Source organism: Palaemon carinicauda, chromosome 9, assembly GCF_036898095.1.
Source record: "Palaemon carinicauda isolate YSFRI2023 chromosome 9, ASM3689809v2, whole genome shotgun sequence".
NCBI lineage: Eukaryota > Metazoa > Arthropoda > Malacostraca > Decapoda > Palaemonidae > Palaemon > Palaemon carinicauda.
In genome coordinates this window covers 18258660-18281391 of record NC_090733.1, presented here as the reverse complement: position 1 = coordinate 18281391, position 22732 = coordinate 18258660, and the positions used below count along the sequence as shown (strand labels likewise).

Genomic DNA, 22732 nt, shown 5'->3' with positions numbered 1-22732 from the left:
TCATGGCCAGGCGCCAGGGAGAGTCTATGAGGTTTGAGAAGTCTATCTGGGCAGAGGCAGGAACTCCCAAGCCGAGAACTTCTCCCGTGTCATACCAGACTTTCGCTCTATAAGCCAGCTTAAAAGTAGGGAAAGCAAAGGCTGTCTCCCCCAAACTCCTCCTGGTGATTAACCAGTCGCCTAGCAAACGTAAAGCTCTCTTAGAAGAGCGAGAGAGCACTAGCTTAGAAAACAACGGCTTCGAAGTAGCTAGGCCTAGTGTAAACTCTGACGTTTAAGCGAACGAGGAGCAGCAGTTACAAAAAGATCCGGACAAAGATCCTTAAAAATCAGCATGATTTATTTAAAGTCCATAGAGGGCTGAGCAGCTTTAGGTTCCTCTCCGTCTGACAGAGTCCTCAAGGGAATATCAGTAGGAGGGGGATCAGCAACTTCCTCATCTGAAGGAACCTTGTCCGACAATTGCCGAGTCTCAAGCAAGGGAGAGACCTGCCGTGGTGGCAATGCTTGACAAGCAGAGTCCACACGCAAAGGAGCAACAGTAGCAGTCAAGGACGCTATGTCATGTAACTGCTTAAAGGACTGACCAGCAACAACAACAGGTGCGGGAGGACGCTCGACGTCAACTCGAGACTGCCTTGACTGCCTAGACTGAGCAGTCAAAACAACTCTTGACTGCGGTGCTTGACGCTCAACGTCAAAACAAGTCAACTATGCTGGTTGGCGAACGTCCTGAACGTCAACAAGAGCAAGCGGCAGCGGCTGAACGTCCACATGCGGCTGAGAGTCAACACGGGACTGCATCAAGTGAGGCTCTACAAAACATGATTGACGTGACTTTGTAACGTCAATGTCAACAGGACGAGCAAAGGCTCGTTTGGACGGCTGACGGCCAGGATCTCGATCAGCTAAGCGGCGAGGATCATCGTGAACCTGCTCAGCAGAATAGTCCTCCATAAGAGAGGCAAGCTTATTCTGCATGTCTTGCAGTACAGTGAACCCTCGTTTATCGCGGTAGATAGGTTCCAGTCGCGGCCGCGATAGGTGAAAATCCGCGAAGTAGTGACACTATATTTACCTATTCATTTAACATGTATATTCAGACTTTTAAAACCTTCCCTTGTACGTAGTACTGTTAACAAACTACCCTTTAATGTACAGAACACTTAATGCATGTACTACAGTACCCTAAACTAAAACAGGCACAAATATTAAAGGTGATTTTATATCATGCATTTCCTAAACATGCTAAAAAGCACGATAAAAAATGGCAACCAATGTTTTGTTTACATTTATCTCTGATCATAATGTAGAAACAAACTGGAGGTAGAGCTTTGCTTATTACCCAGACATATTTCCCATACTTTTCCCTTAGAACTACATCACATCTTCCTACTTTATATATATATATATATATATATATATATATATATATATATATATATATATATATATATATATGTGTGTGTGTGTATATATATATATATTTATATGTATACACATATACATACCTACATATATACATAAATACATGCATACATATATATATATATTACTGTATATATATGGGTTATGGAAAAAATCCGCGAAGTGGTGAATCCGCGATGGTCGAACCGCGAAGTAGCGAGGGTTCACTGTACCACCCATTTAGGATCAACGGGAATGGGTGCGGTAAGAGACGAGGGTAACGTCTGTGACTGCAAAACCTTGCCTACAATAAGACTCTCGGAGCATGTGTTACGCTTTTGTTTATGCGGCGAGCAGTCTTCCGATGACTGCATAGGGTCAGAGCTGTCCCAATGGCTACAACCAGGACGCTGGACCTGTCCTGAAGGGACTGACTTTCGCTTTAAGGGCCTCGAAACCTTGCTCCACGGTTTCTTACGCGAAAAGCCTTCGGATGACGAGGAGAAAATCGTCTCGCTCGTCTTATGGTAGGGGCGGTCTTGATGAGACACGCCTGAAACCATAGAGGGAACGTCTGTTCGCTGATCAAGGCCTCTCGAACCCATAAGTCGTACGACATTACTTCTCCCTGCAGGGCTTGGGAGCTTGCAAGAGGTCTCGGACTAGGCGAACGACAGGCACGAACAGACGAACCCTCGGTCGCAACACTGATAACACTTTGCGCAACTATCACTTTATCACTACGATTTTCTGTTTTGCACTTACTTCACTGAAATCGAATTTTTCAACAATTCACATTAGGCATGAATAAAACTGATTTCTACCTGAAGCACGCAATTCTACCCTACATCAAAAGGTTATAATTGCGAAATAAGTCGTATAATGTAAGCACATTAATACAAGCAAAAAACAGTAAACATATATTAAGATAAAAAGATCAGTGACTGGGGAGGAGACTAAACACTAGTTCATTCAAAACTACGTTTTCAATCTCTCACCGTACAGTGCCTTGGGACGAGAATAAAAACTAAAAACGTTTTATCCTTTCTCCCCGTACAGAGACTTGGGACGAGAGTAAAAAAAAACTGACTCGAGAACAACGTTACTCGCTTGGGACGAGAATAAAGATCGGAACGTTCTCTCTTCCTCTCTCTCTCTCCGTCTCTCTCTCTCTCTCTCTCTCTCTCTCTCTCTTGATTCCACACCGAAGAGAAAAGCCCACTCACCTTTCGTCAATAACGGATTTTGAGCGAAGCGAAAAATCTATTTTTGGGTAAGATGGCCATGTCGTCCTGATGGAAGTTCCTTAAAGGCAGCTTCCTAGGGTATATTACAACTACGGCGATATTCCCAGAGAATTTACCTTAAGGTACCCAGAATTCTAACTCCTGGAGCGAGTATCCCTAAAAAAGACCTTAGGGATATCGTAAATATCAGTGGACGTATTCTTGACACGCCTCATAGCAATCTATACCCCGAATAGAGTTAACACTTCGTAGGGGTCAAATGGCAAGAAACGAAAACGATAAGAAAGGGGAGAGCCGTTCGTAAGGCCCTCTCTTCTCCCGTTTCGTAAGCGTGCCCTGCGCCGATTCTGGCGCCATCTGCATTCCTTGTAGCGAAACACGAGGTGCTACAGATACTGTATGTAGGGAGGGGTCCTACTGCCCTTTCATTGAAAGGGAAGGGCGGGTCCATCAGGACGACATGGCCATCTTACCCAAAAATAGATTTTTCGCTTCGCTCAAAATCCGTTTTTTGGGCTCAAGCCATGTCGTCCTGATGGAAGTATACCAGAGCATTACTGTATCTGTGGATTCTCAAAATGTGCCGTACTCCTCAGAAGTATTTCCCCCAGTCGACGCAACCTAGAGACCTAAGATGTTACCGTCATACATTTTTTCAACTAATCATAAACCATGATAGAGCTTCCTGCCCCCAACAGGGAAGAGTCTTACTAGACTCTGGGAAAGTCTCGAAGAGTACATATATCTAAGTATGAACCCCAGGCAAGCGAGTATAGTGGTCTCACCCCATACTGGGTAAAGCGAAGTTCGAAAAGAATCACTGTGTCAATATGAAATATCGACCAGTCCTCCGCTCAAAACACGTATTGGACAAAGGTTTATATCCGCTTAGGAGGAAACTCGTAAATCCGCCACCATCCCTTTATGGGATGGAGTCCTCCAGCTAAGGGAAAGCATAAACCAATGCAATATTAGCTTGCATAAGGGAACATTCTATTAGAATTATCCCCGGGTAAATATACATAGAATGAATGCTCACAGGTGAAGGAGACGCAAGGTTCTCAAGAACCAGTTTATTGACAGACAATAAACAAACAGGTTAACCACCCTCATATATATATATATATCTATATATAAGAGGAGGATAACTAAAACTTTAAGCATAAGTATGATAGTAAACAGAAACTTGTTTGTCTGAAAGAAAAAACATTGGAGCCACTTTTAAGATACCAAAGTATCAAAGTCAAAAGTCTGTTTAACTAATCAGTCACATTAGCGTTAGAAACGCTCGGCACGCATGTTTGCACTTATGCTGGGTTCACCTTTGAAAGTGGAACAGTCAACGTGGGTTACCCAGTACCCTCACATAGTTTGTAGTACAACATGTGACTACATACTCACCCTGGAATTAATTGTCCCAATTAAGCTACTGTTCCTCGCAAAGTTAAACAGCAGGGTTAACGACGCAACCCACTGCTACCACAGAACCTCTTAGTTGCTGCACTTGCTTCGCATAGTGACGAAAGAACACTCTGGAAGACTTCCAGCCAGTGTACGAACGAAGATGTCCAAAATCCCTACAACTAAAGAAGTTTAAGGATGAAGCAACTTTCCTCGGATCGTGACCTGTGGGTGAACAGTCAGGATCCGCTCTGCGAATAAGATATGTGATTTTCGCCCTGAGTTGTTTCAGTAATAAATTTTGAGCCTGACGTTTCTCCCCTGGCCAGATGGCCACCCTTGAAGTCTGAAGTTCTACGAAGATAGACCTTTAGGCATTCTACTGGACATAGAGATGCATCTTCTTTCAGAGGGCAGATTCTTCAGGGACCCCACCTGATGGTGGGTAACTCGTTCTTGGTGAGAAACGTAGGATCCGGAAATAGGTTCAGTTCACCCATCCAGGAACTGAACACGACCTTCCTCTCTCGAGAGGGGTATGATCTCACTAACCCTGGCCCCGGACGCGAGTGCAAAAAGGAGGATAACTTATGGGTCAAATCCTTTAACGCACACTCCTTATTGTTCAACAGCGAAGCAAAATGAAGAACTTTTCTAAAGACCATGAATTGGGCTTTTGGAGGTGCTAAAGGTCTGAGCCTAGCGCAGGCTTTCGGAACTTTTATAAAAGATCTCGTTAGCGAGGTCGACCTGGAAGGCATATAGAATGGGTCTTGTCAAAGCAGGCCTACATGATAAAATCGTGTTAGTTACCGATCCATAACCATGGAGATGGATGAAGAAAGATAAGCAGAAGTCCGTCGTGATCTCCTGCGGAATCTTCGTCTGACAAGGGCTACCCATTCTCTCCAAGATGACTCATATTGCCTTATAAAAGGTTTGCACTTATAATCCTCTAGGAAGTCCATGCTGGCTTTCGAAATCCCGAAACACTTTCTCACCTGCTAAGGAAAGAAAAACATGAGCTGCTGGGTCCGGGTTTTCTGTAATGAAGCGCAGACAATTGACTTCTGGACTCACTGGGTCAGAACTGGATCTGGTAGCGGTCGAAACTCCAATCGTAGTTCCAATGCCAGAGGGAACCACACACTGTTCGGCCACTTGTGGGCCACTACTGCCGCTACTCCCTTAAATGATCTCAGTTTGTTGAGGACCCTCAACAGAAGGTTGTAAGGAGGGAACAGATAAATCCTGAACCATCTGTTCCAGTCGAGGGACATCGCGTCCACTGCTTCCGCCAAGGGGTCCTCGTACGGGGACACATACAGGGGCAACTTCTTGTTGTCTTTCGTCGCAAAGAGGTCTAGCCGCAGTTCTGGGACTTGACTCAGAATGAAGGAGAATGGTCCTGCGTCTAGGGACCATTCCGACTCTATCGGTGTGAACCTGGATAGAGCGTCCGCTGTCACATTGCGGACTCCTTAAAGGAGAACTGCTGACAGGTACCATTTCTTCTTCCCCCAAATCGGAAGATGGCCAACATCACCTGGTTGAGAGGTGGTGACCTTGATCCTTGTCGATTCAAGCATCTCACAACTCCCCCGCTGTCCAGCACCAACCTAATGTGGATCGAACGATGCGGGGAGACTTTCTTTAAGGAAAGAAGGACTGTCATAGTCTCTCAAAAATGACTGTGAGAGGTCTTGAATAGACTGGACCAAGACCCTTGGGCCTTTTTCTGATGAGAGTGAACTCCCCATCCCTCCTTCGAGGCGTCTGAGTGACTCGTCACCGACGGGGGAGGTGGATGAAGAAGAACCGACTTCCTAAGGAGTCTGGCTTGGGACCAAGGCCTGAGAAGAGTATTTCGACGAAGCGGAACTGGTCTTCTCAGATCTCTTCGCGCATCTGATGCATAACTACTCCAATCTCCGGTTGCATCCTTTAGCTGTGCTCTTAGCACCGGGTCTGTCACCGAAGTAAACTGGAGAGACCCCAGTACACTCTCCAGTTCGCATCTGATATCCATACGGAATCTAGAAGTCTCTTGACAGAACCAGCTATCTCCTTTCTTTTCTCCGCCATGACGGAGAAAACGGTGTGACATTAGGTCCCAGTGGATTCACACCCACCGGAACTTAGAGATGGAGGAAGTTGAGACTTTTCCTGTTGATCTTGAAGCCTAGATAATCTAGGAAATGGATCACATACAGGGAAGCTTGCAAGCATTCTGACCTGGGTGCTGCCCACACCAGCCAAAAATCCAGGTAGGCTACTACCTGAATTCCCTTTAGGCGTAATTGACTGAGAACTACGTTCGCAAGCATCGTGAAAATCCTTGGGGCTATTTTAAGCCCGAGAGGCATGGCTTTGAAGACGTATAGTCTTCGTTGTAGCCTTAACCTTAGGTAGGAGGGGAATCGACACTAGATTGGAACGTGCCGATAGGCGTCTGACAAAACTATGGAGGCGGTAAATGCCCTCTTGGGCAGTAAGGTCTTTATGTGTTTTATTGTTAGCATCTTGAACCTGTAGTTCGCTATGAACTTGTTAAGTGGCGACAAGTCCAGAATGACTCCGAGTTTTCCGAGTCTTTCTTGGGAACACAAAACAGCCTCCCTTGGAATTAGATGGACTTTACCCTTCGGATCACTTTTCCTCTAACAGTTCATGAATGAACTCCTCCAGAACGGGGGTGGAGTATCGGGAAACACCGAGGGTATGGGGATGGAGTGCTGTACCAGCTCCAGCCCAGTCCCTTCTTGAGTAGGCTGTGGACCCAGGGATCGAAGGTCCACCGATCCCAAAAGCGTTGGAGACTCCCTTCTACCAATATCATCTCGCTCGGACTGTTGTCCTGAGGTCTTGCCTCTCTGACCGCGACCACCCGTGAAACCCCTTCTCCTTGAGGGGCGCCTAGACGAACTTCTGGCTGCTCCTCTAGGCTTGTTCGACAGGCAGTTGACTGACCTTCGAACGATGGGTTGAATGCCGGAGACTGTGTCGACACGAATTGGGGAACCCACTGAAGTGTGGTCGGGGTTTTTGCCACCATCTGGGGCACTGAGGGCATCAGCAAATGCTGTTGCTGCTGTTGTCTACTTGACTTAGCTGGCCGAGAAAGTATCCTAATCCTTTTAGTCTTCCTCCAAGGTTGGGGACCCCATCCGGGGAAGAATTTCTCTTGGTAGACAGGCCCCACTCCTGGAGAAGATTTCTATCGTCCGTGGCGGCCCTATCAACCTTTTTGACCGATTCACTAGGGAAAAAGTCTTTGTCCCAACTGTTGGAGGAGATTAGTTTCCTTGGCTCGTGCCTCATCGTAGCCCGGGCGAACACGAATTCCCTACAGGTTCTCTTCGCCCTGACGGAGCTGTAGAGATCCTTCGTCACAGTGGCCAGATGAGTCTTGATCACAACCATGAACGTTTCATGGACCTTGGGATCACTTGTCATCGTCTCAAAAGTGGACTGAAGAGACAAAGAGGCAGCCAGTGTTTCTTTTGTCTAGAGTTCTCTCCGCAAAAGAAAGCCAGACAGCTTAGAGAGGATCTCGCCGAACCGGCATCCGGCAAAATCCGCCTCCCACATCTGGACTGAGAAGGTAAGATGGACGTCCTTCCAGTCCTTGTTTTGCTTACTAAATCTTCCTTTCTAAAGGCCAGCAACATGGGTTTACACTCCACCAAGGAGGGGAAAGGCTTGCCAGCCTCGACTGTTTTCAAAACCGCCGCAAACCCTTTCAGCGAAAAAGGGGAAAGGCTGTGGCAGGAGAGGACACAAAGGAAGGGAGCCTCTTACTCAAATACAGCTACCTTTGAGTTCATGAAGACCCTCTCTTTCATCGAAGAAGAAAGCAAAGCATGAGCCTAGCATGGTCTATCACTACGACCTCCTTCGGCTCTGTCTCTTCCTTTGAAGCTGGTACCTCCTTCAACCGGACATAGCAGTCCGGATATGCCCCTGCAGTTACAATGCTGCTGCCTTCCCATTCTTCTCCCTCTGCCTTTGTTGGATCAAGCCAACAATGGAGGGAGGGCCTGCTCTACTGCGAGAGCAGATGATGTTGAGGGAGCAGGTTCAAGGACCTGAACCGGAGCAGCCGACCTCTCTCGGCCTCTTCCGCTACCTTGTCCGGAGCTCGAACTTCATCCTGGCCTTCTGCCAGGAGGTCTTCCTCCAGACGTTCGGACACGTCTGGCATCCTGTCGTCCAAGTGGATGCTAAGCAAGGCGACCGCGACTTCAGCATCCACGGGATCTGAATTAAGGGGACCTCCTCTTGAGGTTGGGGAATCACTGTAACAGTTGATGCCCTAGGAAAAGAAAGCCCTCATCTTCTCATTTGGAGGATAAGGTCCAGAGGTGATCTTCTGAAAGCCCCTCACCCAGGTACGAAGCTTCTACCTAGCTATATCCCTTGAATCCACCGTTGTAGGGGAGACAAAAACGGATTTTGAGCGAAGCGAAAAGAAAAAGCCTCAATAGATAAGTTAGTGCATATGAAACATACCTGGGGGACCCAATACCGGAGAACATCCGTGGAGACAGCACATGCCACACGCCTCCTTCAGAACCATGTCCGCAGAAGTCCTACTGCGGACGTTGCAGAAATACATCCGCACTACATGGTCCTCCTGTAAAGAGAAGAAATTTCCATGAGTATCAAGTGAACTACGTATCACTGGATATGCACAGTAGCATAACAAAACGGAAAGGAAAGGAAAGCCACATCCTTGTATTTCCCGCACACCCAATTGTTGTAGCCTTCCAAATAATAAAATCGTATAGTTAATCTTTGCCAGATTAACCAATGGAAAATTTCCAAAGGAAGAAGGTGTAGCCCCCCCTAAGGAATGATTTTAAAATACCGGATAGTAGACAAGAAAGAACTCACTTTCTTATCTGTAAGGCCAACAGCAACGGGTCGTGCAAGACCACAAAGAATAAGGAAAAGACACATACTTGTGAATCCCCCACAATCACCTGTGGAAGCCCACCAGCCATTAAAATCAAATGGTTAGTCTTTGCTAGAATAACCAAAGATCATATTTCCCGAGGGAAATTAGGTGTAGTTCACACCTAAGGTAAGATTTTACCATTCTGGCTAAAGAAGAAAAGAATTCTCTTTTCATCCCTGTAAGGCAATACCAAGTGATTGCACCAGGCAACACAAGTAAGTTAGAAAAGACAGTGTTGTAACCTACTATATCATGTTCTCCCCTGGTAGATGACACTAAACAGGGAAGAACTGATACAGTATATGAGGGTGGTGTGCCGGCCGGCTCTTGCCGGTCAGCACCCCCACCCCCTTTTCCAAAGGTAGGTCTCAAGTATGCAACTTAGGATCACCCAGACGGGGGAGAACTCCAGTTCCTATGCCTGAACCGGCCGGTAGTGGTTGCCGGTCCATAGCTACCCGGTTGGCACCCAGCTGCCGGCCATCACTCTTAGTGGCCGGCCAACAGAGTGATGTAGCAGGCCGGCCCGGAAGCGGTGAGTAAACCCTGCCGGCTGGCATCCACACCAGGTAGCGCCCGGCTGCCGGCCGCCACTCATAGCGGCCGGCAGGTGAGCAAGGAGACCGGCCAGCAAAGGGGGAGAACTCCAGTTCCTATGCCTGAACCGGCCGGTAGTGGTTGCCGGTCCATAGCTACCCGGTTGGCACCCAGCTGCCGGCCATCACTCTTAGTGGCCGGCCAACAGAGTGATGTAGCAGGCCGGCCCGGAAGCGGTGAGTAAACCCTGCCGGCTGGCATCCACACCAGGTAGCGCCCGGCTGCCGGCCGCCACTCATAGCGGCCGGCAGGTGAGCAAGGAGACCGGCCAGCAAAGGCATAAAACCACCGCCGACCGACAGCAAGAGAACTAACGAACACCCCCCTACCGACGGCCGGCCACTAGGCCGGCAGACGGCAAGGACAACACAAGAAAAGACAACAGAATGGGTGCCGGGCTAAGAGGCTATGTACCTCCACGCCCGACACCCGAAAGAGTGCCGAGAGGAAGGGGAGACACTAAGTCAAGCTTCCTAACCACTGCTTACTGAAACTAAAGACGGCAGCGGTTGAGGGACCAAGGAAGGACCGGGCAGCACTCAAAGGATAGGGCCTCTGCCGGCCGACAGGGGACCACGTCAGCTCCCCATCCCAACCTATGCTAGGTACGGATGTGAGACGACTGACACAAAGGAAACGGAAAATTAGAAGGGAAGGACAGAGGGTCCTGTCCAACCTTGCCTTGGTTAAGGATCATTCCAAACTAAGAAAGCTCATCTCAGCCAGAGAGATCCCGGGAGGGAGGCCGGCACTACTGGCTGCCTCCTTAAAACCAAGGCAAGGAAGGAATTGCTATTCCGGAAAGGGAACATATCCCGAACACGGAACAGCAAAGAGGACAAGTCTGAGGGGTCACCGAGCGAAGGGATCATAATTACCGAAACCTTCCAAGGTGATACAAGGAGGATAAACCTCCTATGCCCGTGTCAGGCAGCAAGGGAGACTCTGCCCCACGCTAGACCAACACGGACTCAGACTAATACACTGCTGTACTGTCCCCTTCTGAACCAATTCAGTTGGAGCAGGAAGGTACAGTACTACTCCGGCATAGTTATATTTGAAAATTAATTCAAACAAACCACTAGAGTTAAGCCTAAGGCTCAAACAGAGGGAAAGGGTTTGCCCCTTCCCCGAAGAGAAGGGAGCAAACGGGGAAACAGATAATATTATAAAGACCTAAGACAACCTAGCCTAGGCACTAAGAGAATCGATTACCTAAATCACCGAAACTCACTCCAATACTATCTTGGAAATTACTCGAAAAGGGCTTATATGTATAACGTTGCCTAACGCTTTAAGCAATATAAAATCACACTTGGAAGACTAATTATCATGCAGGAAGTACAAGGACCAACAACTAGGCTACGAAGACTAGTGTTGGTCAGCCTAGGCAAATCTTCGCCAGGCGCACTACTAACGCATCATAACAGAATTCCTAAATAAGCTAAGCAGCTAATTATTAAAGCGCAGGGGGCTGGGAACGTCGCTCTTGCTAACAAATAAATCCTATTCTAGCGAGCGACAGCGTCCATGACGCCTCCAGCAGGCAACAGCTCTTGTATCAAAGATAACTCTTTTAATTACTTTAATTTTAAACAAGAGCCTACATAAAAGAAATAGTACTCAACTTATCCGAAGCAGAAGAAGTTGGAGAAAACATAATATGAGAGTAAATCCAAGATTTTGGTAGAAACACAGGAAAAAACACCGAGTTGTAAAGCTACGCAAAAAGGAATGCAGATGGCGCCAGAATCGGCGCAGGGCACGCTTACGAAACGGGAGAAGAGAGGGCCTTACGAACGGCTCTCCCCTTTCTTATCGTTTTCGTTTCTTGCCATTTGACCCCTACGAAGTGTTAACTCTATTCGGGGTATAGATTGCTATGAGGCGTGTCAAGAATACGTCCACTGATATTTACGATATCCCTAAGGTCTTTTTTAGGGATACTCGCTCCAGGAGTTAGAATTCTGGGTACCTTAAGGTAAATTCTCTGGGAATATCGCCGTAGTTGTAATATACCCTAGGAAGCTGCCTTTAAGGAACTTCCATCAGGACGACATGGCTTGAGCCCAAAAAAACAGGTTATTTGACCAAAGGAAAAAACTGAAAGGACTAAGAAATTGAAAATTAACAAGTTCCTTTAAATTAGAATTTAAAACATTTAAGTTTGAAAGAAGAATGAACAAAACGTCAGAATCGATTTACTCTTTCTGCAAAGTGAAACCGTGATTCTCTCTCTCTCTATCGTAACGATAGAGCGCATACTGCGTAGCATAAATAAACCAAACGTTAGTTCATCTTTGAAACAGTACGAAGACTATTCAAAGAAAATCTTTCATAAAATACTTACTAAAAAATATTCATTTAATAAGTTTTAAATCATTTGCTCTGTAAAAGTTATTTACGATTGAAAGGGCTCAATGTTGTTTAACTTCGGTTTCCAAGTTAGGACCGCCTACTCTCGGATTAGGGGAGGAATAGGTAAGGTCGCATATAAACAAATCATTAAAATTTATCTTGATGTTTATTATAAATGGAAAGCTAATCGAAGAGGCCTAATAAAGGCGGTTGAGATATAAAATATATAGAGGAAAATCTATAATTAACAACAACAATTTATAACGTGATAAGATAATTGCTAAAAGCCTAAAACACACTTCCGTACTAAGGGAAGGGTCGGCCATTTTTAAAAGTCAAAGAAAGTCCAAAAAAAAATCCAAAGTCATCAACAATTAAATCTATCCAAAAAAGAGTTCAAGATTTAAGTTGAAGATAAAACACCTGCACTGCGAAAGCTCAAACCAAAAGGAAGTACTTCACCAAGACTGTTGAAAAACTCCAGGTTAACAGCGAGTACAGTAATGGTACGTCTTGTCGATCAGACCGACAGAGAAGAATTGGGTCTGTTTACATGTATATGCGGTATCTGGCCGATAGTTGGCGCTAGTGGGCACACCCGCAACCTTCATAGCGATCGCTCGCGAGTTTTTGTGTTTTTCTGTCGAGCTGCCGGAGGCTCAGCTATTATATATTCACCGGCTAAGTTAAATATTTAAAATACCGCGATGTGACCGATGGTGCAAGATTGGAGAAAGTAAGGAAAATTGGATCATGATTGATTTTCAATATAAATGAAACTTTGAGGAGCAACAAAGATATCATTTGTTAGAGAGATAGAGAGAGGTAAGGAATGGGAGGTAGTGAAAAGTAGCCCACAAAGAGAGCGAGAGAGAGAGAGAGAGAGAGAGAGAGAGAGAGAGAGAGAGAGAGAGAGAGAGAGAGAGAGAGAGAGAGAGAGAGTGTGTGTGTGTGTGTGTTGTTTTAAATGTAATAAACAAAAAAAAAATTGATAGGTTATAACACATTGGTGCTTATGTAATATCAACTGTATAGACGGTTTGAATAAGTTAAGAAATTGTATAAACGATACTTTGTTAGTGTATTCGTACGCTCTCAAGAGCGGCAGCTAGACGTCAGCTGATCTGATCACATCCAAAAGTAAAACAAAAAGAAGTCAACAATACTCGATTTTTAAAACACACCCGAAATTTAAAAACAAAAGTACACGCTTTCTTAATGTGCAATTAACTATCTAAAGAGTAGCAATTTTCTAGAATAAAATGATGTTTCCCAAAAAATAGTGGTTTGCTGATGAAATCGGATGCCGTATTTTTAGCAACGATTGAAATGGATGTAAACTCGGCATAATTTTTTCAATTCGTATTTAATTGACACTAAGAAAAGTAATTTTAGTTTCTTCATCTATATGTAAGTATTGAATAACACGAAGAGAGAGAGAGAGAGAGAGAGAGAGAGAGAGAGAGAGAGAGAGAGAGAGAGAGAGAGAGAGAGAGAGAGAGAGAGAGAGAGAGAGAGAGAGAGAGAGAATGAATCAGCTGTTGTAATCGAATGCCGTGTTTTTGTTTCGTGAGAATTTCATAGCCACGACTAACAACAACATACTGTACTGAACTTTTCAGTATTATACAGACTACTGTAATATGATAAAGTAAAATATTTGTAATAACCTATTTTATATGAAATGGGGCTATTTTTTTGTTTAAAATTTACATTTACGTACGTAAAACAACTCTCTCTCTCTCTCTCTCTCTCTCTCTCTCTCTCTCTCTCTCTCTCTCTCGTAAATTGTTTTCCTGTTTTGCTACGTATGTATGATTTTATATAGATACGGTAAATAATATTTGTAATAACATATTTTCTAAAAGCTTTTACTGTAATATCATTATTTATCACTTTCATCATGCGCGTTTGTTTATTACGATCAAAGATGGAGGGTACTTTATGACGCCGCCCATAAAGAAAAACATTTCATTTGGAAGTCCTAAGAAAAATTAAGTAAAACATTGGTAATAACAAAATCAAAATACTGTACAGTGAACCCTCGTTTATCGCGGTAGATAGGTTCCAGACGCGGGCGCGATAGGTGAAAATCCGCGAAGTAGTGACATCATATTTACCTATTTATTTAACATGTATATTCGGACTTTTAAAACCTTCCCTTGTACGTAGTACTGTTAACAAACCACCCTTTAATGTACAGAACACTTAATGCATGTACGACAGCACCCTAAACTAAAACAGGCACAAATATTAAAGGCGATTTTATATCATGCGTTTCCTAAACACCTAAAAAGCACGATAAAAAATGGCAACCAATGTTTTGTTTACGTTCATCTCTGATCATAATGAAGAAACAAACTCATTTTTTGGGCTCAAGCCATGTCGTCCTGATGGAAGTTCCTTAAAGGCAGCTTCCTAGGGTATATTACAACTACGGCGATATTCCCAGAGAATTTACCTTAAGGTACCCAGAATTCTAACTCCTGGAGCGAGTATCCCTAAAAAAGACCTTAGGGATATCGTAAATATCAGTGGACGTATTCTTGACACGCCTCATAGCAATCTATACCCCGAATAGAGTTAACACTTCGTAGGGGTCGAATGGCAAGAAAACGAAAACGATAAGAAAGGGGGGAGCCGTTCGTAAGGCATCTCTCCTCCCCGTTTCGTAAGCGTGCCCTGCGCCGCTCGCGGCGCCATCTGTATTCCTTTTTGCGTAGCTATACGACTCGGTGTTTTTCCCTGTGTTACTACCAAAATCTTGGATTTTCTCGTTTATAATGCTTTCTCCAACTTCTTCTGCCTCGGATAAGTTGAGTACTATTTCTTTTATGTATAAATGTAGGCTCTTGTTTAAAATTAAAGTAATTAAAAGAGTTATCTTTGATACAAGAGCTGTTGCCTGCTGGAGGCGTCATGGACGCTGTCGCTCGCTAGAATAGGATTTATTTGTTAGCAAGAGCGACGTTCCCAGCCCCTTTGCGCTTTAATAATTAGCTGCTTAGCTTAATTAGGAATTCTGTTATGATGCGATAGTAGTGTGCCTGGCGAAAGTTTTGCCTAGGCTGACCAACACTAGTCTTCGTAGGCTAGCAGTTGGCCCTTGTACTTCCTGCATGATAATTAGTCTTCCAAGTGTGATTTTATATTGCTTAAAGCGTTAGGCAACGTTATACATATAAGCTTTTTTCGAGTACTTTCCAAGATAGTATTGGAGTGAGTTTCGGTGAATTAGGTAATCGATTCTCTTAGTGCCTAGGCTAGGTTGTCTTAGGTCATTATAATATTATCTGTTTCCCCGTTTGCTCCCTTCTCTTCGGGGAAGGGGCAAACCCTTTCCCTCTGTTTAAGCCTTAGGCTTAACTCTAGTGGTTTGTTTGAATTAAATTTCAAATATATCTATGCTGGAGTAGTACTGTACCTTCCTGTTCCAACTGAATTGGTTCAGAGGGGGACAGTACAGCAGTGTATTAGTCTGAGTCCGTGTTGGTCTAGCGTGGGGCAGAGTCTCCCTTGCTGACTGACACGGGCATAAGGGGTTTATCCCCCTTGGATCACCTTGTTGGGTTCCTGTAGTGATCCCTTCGCTCGGTGACCCCCTCAGTCTTGTCCTCTTTGCCGTTCTGGATTCGGGATATGTTCCCTTTCTGGAATAGCAATTCCTTCCTTGCCTTGGTTTTAGGGAGGCAGCCAGTAGTGCCGGCCTCCCTCCCGGGATTTCTCTGGCTGAGATGAGCTCTCTTAGTTGGGAATGACCCTTAACCAAGGCAAGGTTGGATAGGACCCTCTGTCCTTCCCTTCTATTTTTCCGTTTCCTTTGTGTCAGTCGTCCGCATCCGTACCTAGCCTAGGTTAGGATGGGGAACCGACGTGGTCCCCTGTCGGCCGGCAGAGTGTGCCGACCGGCAGAGACCCTTTCTTTTGAGTGCTGCCCGGTCCTTTCTTGGTCCCTCCACCGCTGCCGTCTGTAGATTCAGTAAGCAGCGGTTAGGAAGCCTGACTTAGTGTCTCCCCTTCCTCTCGGCACTCTTTCGGGTGCCGGGCACAGAGGCTCATAGCCTCTTAGCCTGGCACTCATTCTGTTGTCTTCTTATGTGTTGTCCTTGCCGTCTGCCGGCCTACAGGCCGGCCGCCGGTGGGGGGGGTGTTCTCCAGTTCTCTTGCTGTCGGTCGGCGGTGGTTATATACCTTTGCCGGCCGGTCTCTTGCTCATCTGCCGGCCACTATGAGTGGCGGCCGGCAGCCGAGCGCTACCTGGTGTGGAGGCCAGCCGGCAGGGTTTGCTTACCGCTGCCGGCCGGCCAGCTACACTGCCCGGTTAGCCGGCCACTAAGAGTGATGGCCGGCAACACAGTGCTACCCGGGTGGCTGCGGACCGGCAACCACTGCCGGCCGGTTCAGGCACGAGATCTGGAGTTCTCCCCAATAGGGGTGATCTGGAGTTGTGTACTTGAGATCTACCTTTGGAAAAAAGGGGGAGGGGGTACTGACCGGCAATAGCCGGCCGGCACACCACCCTCATGTACTGTATCAGTTCTTTCTTGGGTGGTGTATTCAACCAAGGGAGACCATGATATAGTAGGTTACAACACTGTCTTTTCTAACTTACTTGTGTTACTTTGTGCAATCACTTGTTCTCGGGAACCTTGCGTCTCCTTCACCTATATTGATTTCATGTTAATTATTGAGCATTTAGCCTATGTATATTAATCGGGGATATCTATAATAGCCTATTCCTTAATGCAAGCCTTGTTGAACTGGTTTATACTTTCCTTAGCATAAAGGGCTCCACCCCTCTCTGAGGACGGTGGCGGCAGCAAGTTTAATCCTACGCAGATATAACCTTTTTGTCTATTTTTACTTCGACCAGGGTGCTGGTCGGGATTTTTTCCCTTGGATGCTGTAGTTCCGTAAGGACTATGCTTTACTTCATATAGAGTGAGACCACTATATTGTACTGGCTGGCGAGTGATTCATACATAGGTATATGTACTCTTCGTTCGTTTCTAGAGTCTAGTAGGACTCCTCCCTGTAGGGGGCAGGAAGCGCTTTTATGGCTTATGATTAGTGAAAAGATGTATAACGGTAACATCTTAGGTCTTTCAGTCGAGTTGACTAAGAAACATTCCTGAGGAGTACGGCACGTATTGAGAATCCACAGATACAGTAATGCTCTGGTATACTTCCATCAGGACGACATGGCTTGAGCCCAAAAAACGGATTTTGAGCGAAGCGAAAAATCTATTTTTGGGTAAGATGGCCATGTCGACCTGATGGACCCGCCCTGTCCCTTTTCAAAAAAAAAAAAAAAAAAAAAAAAAAAAAAAAAAAAAAAAAAAAGAAGAAGAGAAAAGGGTTGTAGGACCCCTCCCTACATACAGTATCTGTAGCACCTCGTGTATCGCTACAAAGAATACAGATGGCGCCGCGAGCGGCGCAGGGCACGCTTACGAAACGGGGAGGAGAGATGCCTTACGAACGGCTCCCCCCTTTCTTATCGTTTTCGTTTTCTTGCCATTTGACCCCTACGAAGTGTTAACTCTATTCGGGGTATAGATTGCTATGAGGCGTGTCAAGAATACGTCCACTGATATTTACGATATCCCTAAGGTCTTTTTTAGGGATACTCGCTCCAGGAGTTAGAATTCTGGGGACCTTAAGGTAAATTCTCTGGGAATATCGCCGTAGTTGTAATATACCCTAGGAAGCTGCCTTTAAGGAACTTCCATCAGGACGACATGGCCATCTTACCCAAAAATAGATTTTTCGCTTCGCTCAAAATCCGTTTAGTGTACACATATATGTATAGGTTAGTTTTTGCATCGATTATATTGATTATACAGTACTGTATGTTGATTTTTTTATTACCAATGTTTTAGTTTACGTATTTTTTTTAGGACTTCCAAATGAAATGTTTTTCTTTATGACGCCGCCTGAAACGACGGCGTCATAAAGTACTGTACGCTCAGTAAACAACCACGCTCAGAACAAACAAGGCATTTAACGCGCATGATGATAGTGATAAATAATGATACAGTACATACAGTATTTACAGTAAAAGCATTTACAAAATATGTTACCTTACAAATATAATTTACCGTATCTATATAAAATCATACAGTACTGTACAGCACATACAGTATTGTACGTAGCAAAGCAGGAAAACAATTTACGAGAGAGAGAGAGAGAGAGAGAGAGAGAGAGAGAGAGAGAGAGAGAGAGAGAGATTGTTTTACGTACGTAAATGTAAATTTTAAACAAAAAAAATATGATAGGTTACAACATGTAGACTTTTAAAACCTTCCCTTTAACTTAATGCATACAGTACGTACAGTACTAAACTATAAAACAGGCACAAATACAGTTTTAGAATGTACAGTAAGAATATTAAAGTAAAAAATAAAGATTGTTACTGTACTCACCACGAAAGAAGTTGAAGAAAAACATGAATGATGATGGCGATGAATTTGCTGCACAGTAGAAATGATGATGATGAAGCTGATGATGTGTTCTACTGTGCAGCCAGGTAGTATTTTACGTCTCTTCAGACGGAGGTGTCTTTTCCTGGGACACCTCTTCAACTTCTTCCTGGGAAACTTCTTCAATTTCTTCCGAAGGCGTACTAGCAGGAGGAACTGGCTCTTTTTTGCGAGGCTGGAAGAACATTGTGATCGGAAGTTGTTGCCGCTGCTTCTTTTTTCGATCCAAGAGCATTTTGTAGGGAGTCATGTCTTCATCGATCTTGTTGCAGAATTGCATCGAGCGAACCATATCCTCGTCCCACTCTTGCAACATTTCTTTCAACTCCTTCGCATGGTTGCAGGCCTTGGCAAGCCGTTCTAATGTTAAGCCCGTTTTTTCGACATTTTCTTGGGTCTCTTCCTGGGTATCACTCTCTTCTTCACTTGCCGATTTCGTCAGGTCTTCGAGGTCTGCGTCAGTTAGGGGCTGGGAATGGCAGTCCAACAACTCGTCGACGTCTTCAGTCGTCATGTCGCCAAACCCGTCACCTCCAATTATGGCAGCCAACTGCACAGATTTGCGTATTGCAGAGTGTTGGATTTCCGACGGAGTAAATCCCATGTCGTCGTAAACAATATCGGGCCACAACTTCTTCCAGCTCGCATTCACGGTTGCAGGTTTCATCTCTTGAAGTGCCTTCTGAATATTCTGCAGGCACGTGGCTATGGTGTACTGCCGCCAGTACGCCTTCAAGTTAAAATCTTCATCCTCATCATCTTGGGCACCATCCACACACGCAACGAGGTCCGCCAAGGTGTTCTTCGTGTAGAGGGCCTTGAACGCCCTGATAATCCCCTGGTCCATCGGTTGAATTAATGACGTGGTGTTGGGTGGCTGGAACTCAACCTGAATGCCCTCATGCGATAGGTCAGTTGCGTGTCCACCAGCGTTATCCATAAGGAGAAGGATCTTGAATGGCAAGCCCTTCTCTAAGAGATATTTGCTGACTTGCGGGATAAAACACTGATGGAACCAGTTGGAGGTCAGCATCTTCGTAATCCATGCTTTTTGATTATGCATCCAGTACACGGGAAGGAGATTCTTATTTTTATTTTTCAAAGCGCGAGGATTTTTCGACTTATAAATAAGCCCCGGCTTTAACAAAAATCCAGCAGCATTGCCACACATCACGAGGGTAATGCAATCCTTGAATGCTTTAAAGCCAGAGGCTTTGGCTTCCTCTTTGAACAGGAAAGTTCGCGACGGCATTCTCTTCCCAAACAAGCCGGTCTCATCCATATTAAAGACTTGTTCCGGCTTGTATCCACCTTCGGCGATAATATTCTTGAACGTCTGGTTCACGTAAGTTTCAGCAGCGGCAGTGTCAGCGGAAGCAGACTCCCCATGCAGGGAAACGCTTTTCAGGGCGAAGCGTTTCTGAAACTTCGCGAACTATCCTTTGCTGGCGGAAAAACGTTTCTGAGGCTGGGAATCAGTGGATGTACCTGGTTGAGGATCATCTGCATCATCATCATCTTCAGCATGGTTGCCGTCGTCGTCTTTAGGTTCCTTTGCAGCAAAATTCTCATATAAGCTCAAAGCCTTTGTTTGGATGGTGTTCGTATCCAACGCTATGTTCTTCTTCCGGCAGTCGGCAATCCACACAGCTAAAGTACCTTCCATGCGTACGATCGTTTTATTACGCGTTGTAACGACTCGCTTTGCTGATCTGCTAAAGGTGATTGCAGCCGTCTTTCTAATGTTCGCCTCGTCCTTCTTGATATAGCGAACAGTAGATTCGTTGATGCCAAAATGGCGGCCAGCGGCCGCGTAACTTCTACCATCTTTTAACATGTCGAGAAGCGTAACCTTCTCAGCAATCGTCATCATCCTTCGGTGGCGTTTAGGCTCACTACCAGCCTTAAGAGAAGCAGAACGCTTGGGAGCCATTACAGTAGGATTTACAGTAACAAAAAGTTCAACTTAAAAAAGTCGCACACAGCACAGATTCACAAACTTAAGAACGTCTACTCAGCGATACGCGGTAACAGAGAGTGGACGATCCAGCCCCGCGAGAACCTAGATGCTGCGGGTAGGAGATGATGGCAAAACACCAATCACAGGCTAGATAACAAAACTTGAGTTCTGATTCGTCATCTATCAGCGCTTGAACCAATCACAACCCGTCTTACAGTACTATGATGCGTAGGTTACCAACTCATAGAAGATGCACCGCGCATACCGAACGTACGTAGATTAAGTAAATACCGTAATAATAATAAATAATGATAATAATACAGTACAGTACTGTAATAATAATAATAATGATAATAATAATAACAATAATAATTTTATTAACAACAACAACAATAATAATAATAACAATAATAATAATACAGCTTTACGTACGCTATTTTACGCCTCTCTCTCTCTCGTACGCTTATTCGAAATGTGATTTTTGCAACAAAGAATATTATTGGATGCAGTACTACGTACGTATACATACAAAAGATTCATGGAAAAGAAGCACATCCATTACATTTGTAGTACAGTAGTAGCCAACAGCAGCCTTACACCATTCTAATATGGTATGACTGCATCTGATTTGCGTTTCATGTTTGATTTAATTTTACTACGTACTGTATACAGTACTGAATTATCGTATGATCACATTCTCTTTTCGTGTTTTATTTCTTTCTGTGCTGAATTATATATCATATGTAATGCAATGAACAATCAGTAAGAACAGATATTACTAATTACAGTATTAATGGAATTACAGGTAACAAAATATCGTATTTGGTTGTCTTCAGATTTCGCGGTATTTTCGAATTTTCCGGAAAATCCGCGATATGTATATATATATGGGTTATGGGAAAACCCCGCGAAGTGGTGAATCCGCGATTGTCGAACCGCGAAGTAGCGAGGGTTCACTGTATAATCAATATAATCGATGCAAAAACTACCCTATACACAGATGTGTAAACGAAATGCGTTTGTTTCTTCATTATGATCAGAGATAAACGTAAACAAAACATTGGTTGCCATTTTTTATCGTGCTTTTTGGCGTGTTTAGGAAACGCATGATATAAAATCGCCTTTAATATTTGTGCCTGTTTTAGTTTAGGGTACTGTAGTACATGCATTAAGTGTTCTGTACATTAAAGGGTAGTTTGTTAACAGTACTACATACAAGGGAAGGTTTTAAAATTCTGAATATACATGTTAAATAAATACGTAAATATGGTGTCACTACTTCGCGGATTTTCAACTATCACGGTCGGGTCTGGAACCTATCTACCGCGATAAACGAGGGCTCACTGTACTCAAGACACCTCAGACATCCTATCGTCCAGTTGGATGTCTTGTAGGGCGTCCGAGACTTCAGAATCAACCTAAATCTGAACTAACGGGATCTCCGCATGAGGCTGAGGAATCACTGCATCCGCCGATGCCTTAGGAAAAAGGTAAGCCCTCATCTTCTCGCTTGGAAGATAGGGGCCAGAAGTATTCTTCCGGAAGCCCCTCACCCAGATTCGAAGCTTTTCCCTAGCTGCGTCCCTTGACTCCGCCGACTTAGGGATGTCAAAAATGCCTCGGTAATCAGGTTAGTGCAAATGGTACATAACTGAGGGTCCCAATTCCGGAGATCACCTTTGGAGACTGCGCATGCTGCGTGCCTCCAGCACAACTCATGTCCACAGAAGTTCTTGCTGCGGACGTTGCAGAACATGCTCCCGCACTTCGGATGGTCCTCCTGTAAAGAAAAGAAATTCCATGAGTATCAAGTGAAAACATATCACTGGATAACTAAAGTTAATATATATAGCTTAAAATAACTAAGCTAGAAAGGAAAGAAGGAAAGACATACTTGTATTTCCTGCCCAGCCAATTGCTGTAACCTTCCAGATAATAAAACTAAGGTTAAATCTCATTCTAGAATAATCTTCATCATATTTCCCAAAGGAAAATGTAGAGGTAGCTCACACCATTATAAAGAATTTTAATATACTGGATAATTAATAAAGAAATAAATCACTTTCTTCATTCTGTACGGTCTCAACAAAAGGCTGCACAAGGCAACACAAGTATGTTGGAAGAACTTAGTGTTACAATATATTCTATACTATAGTTTTCTCCATGCAGTATATACTATACTGTAAAAATATGACAAATTCGGAGATAATTTGTATTTTCGTAACTATACAAACCTTAGCTATTTAATATGGGTTATTACATTTCGCGTAGCCAAAATGACAAGCCATTAGAATTTTAACGAGGGTTTACTACCCCCAAC

General features: G+C 44.5%; 1 protein-coding gene across 1 annotated transcript in view; it reads right to left on the bottom strand.

Moving 5' to 3' along the window:
* LOC137646763 (zinc finger protein 83-like) overlaps positions 1–22194 on the bottom strand; it is a 209219-nt gene extending 187025 nt beyond the window's left edge. The window contains exon 1 of the mRNA XM_068379860.1: positions 22090–22194. The gene's annotated coding sequence lies outside the window, so the exon portion shown is untranslated. The remainder of the gene's footprint in view (positions 1–22089) is intronic.
* Positions 22195–22732: the final 538 nt, after the last annotated feature.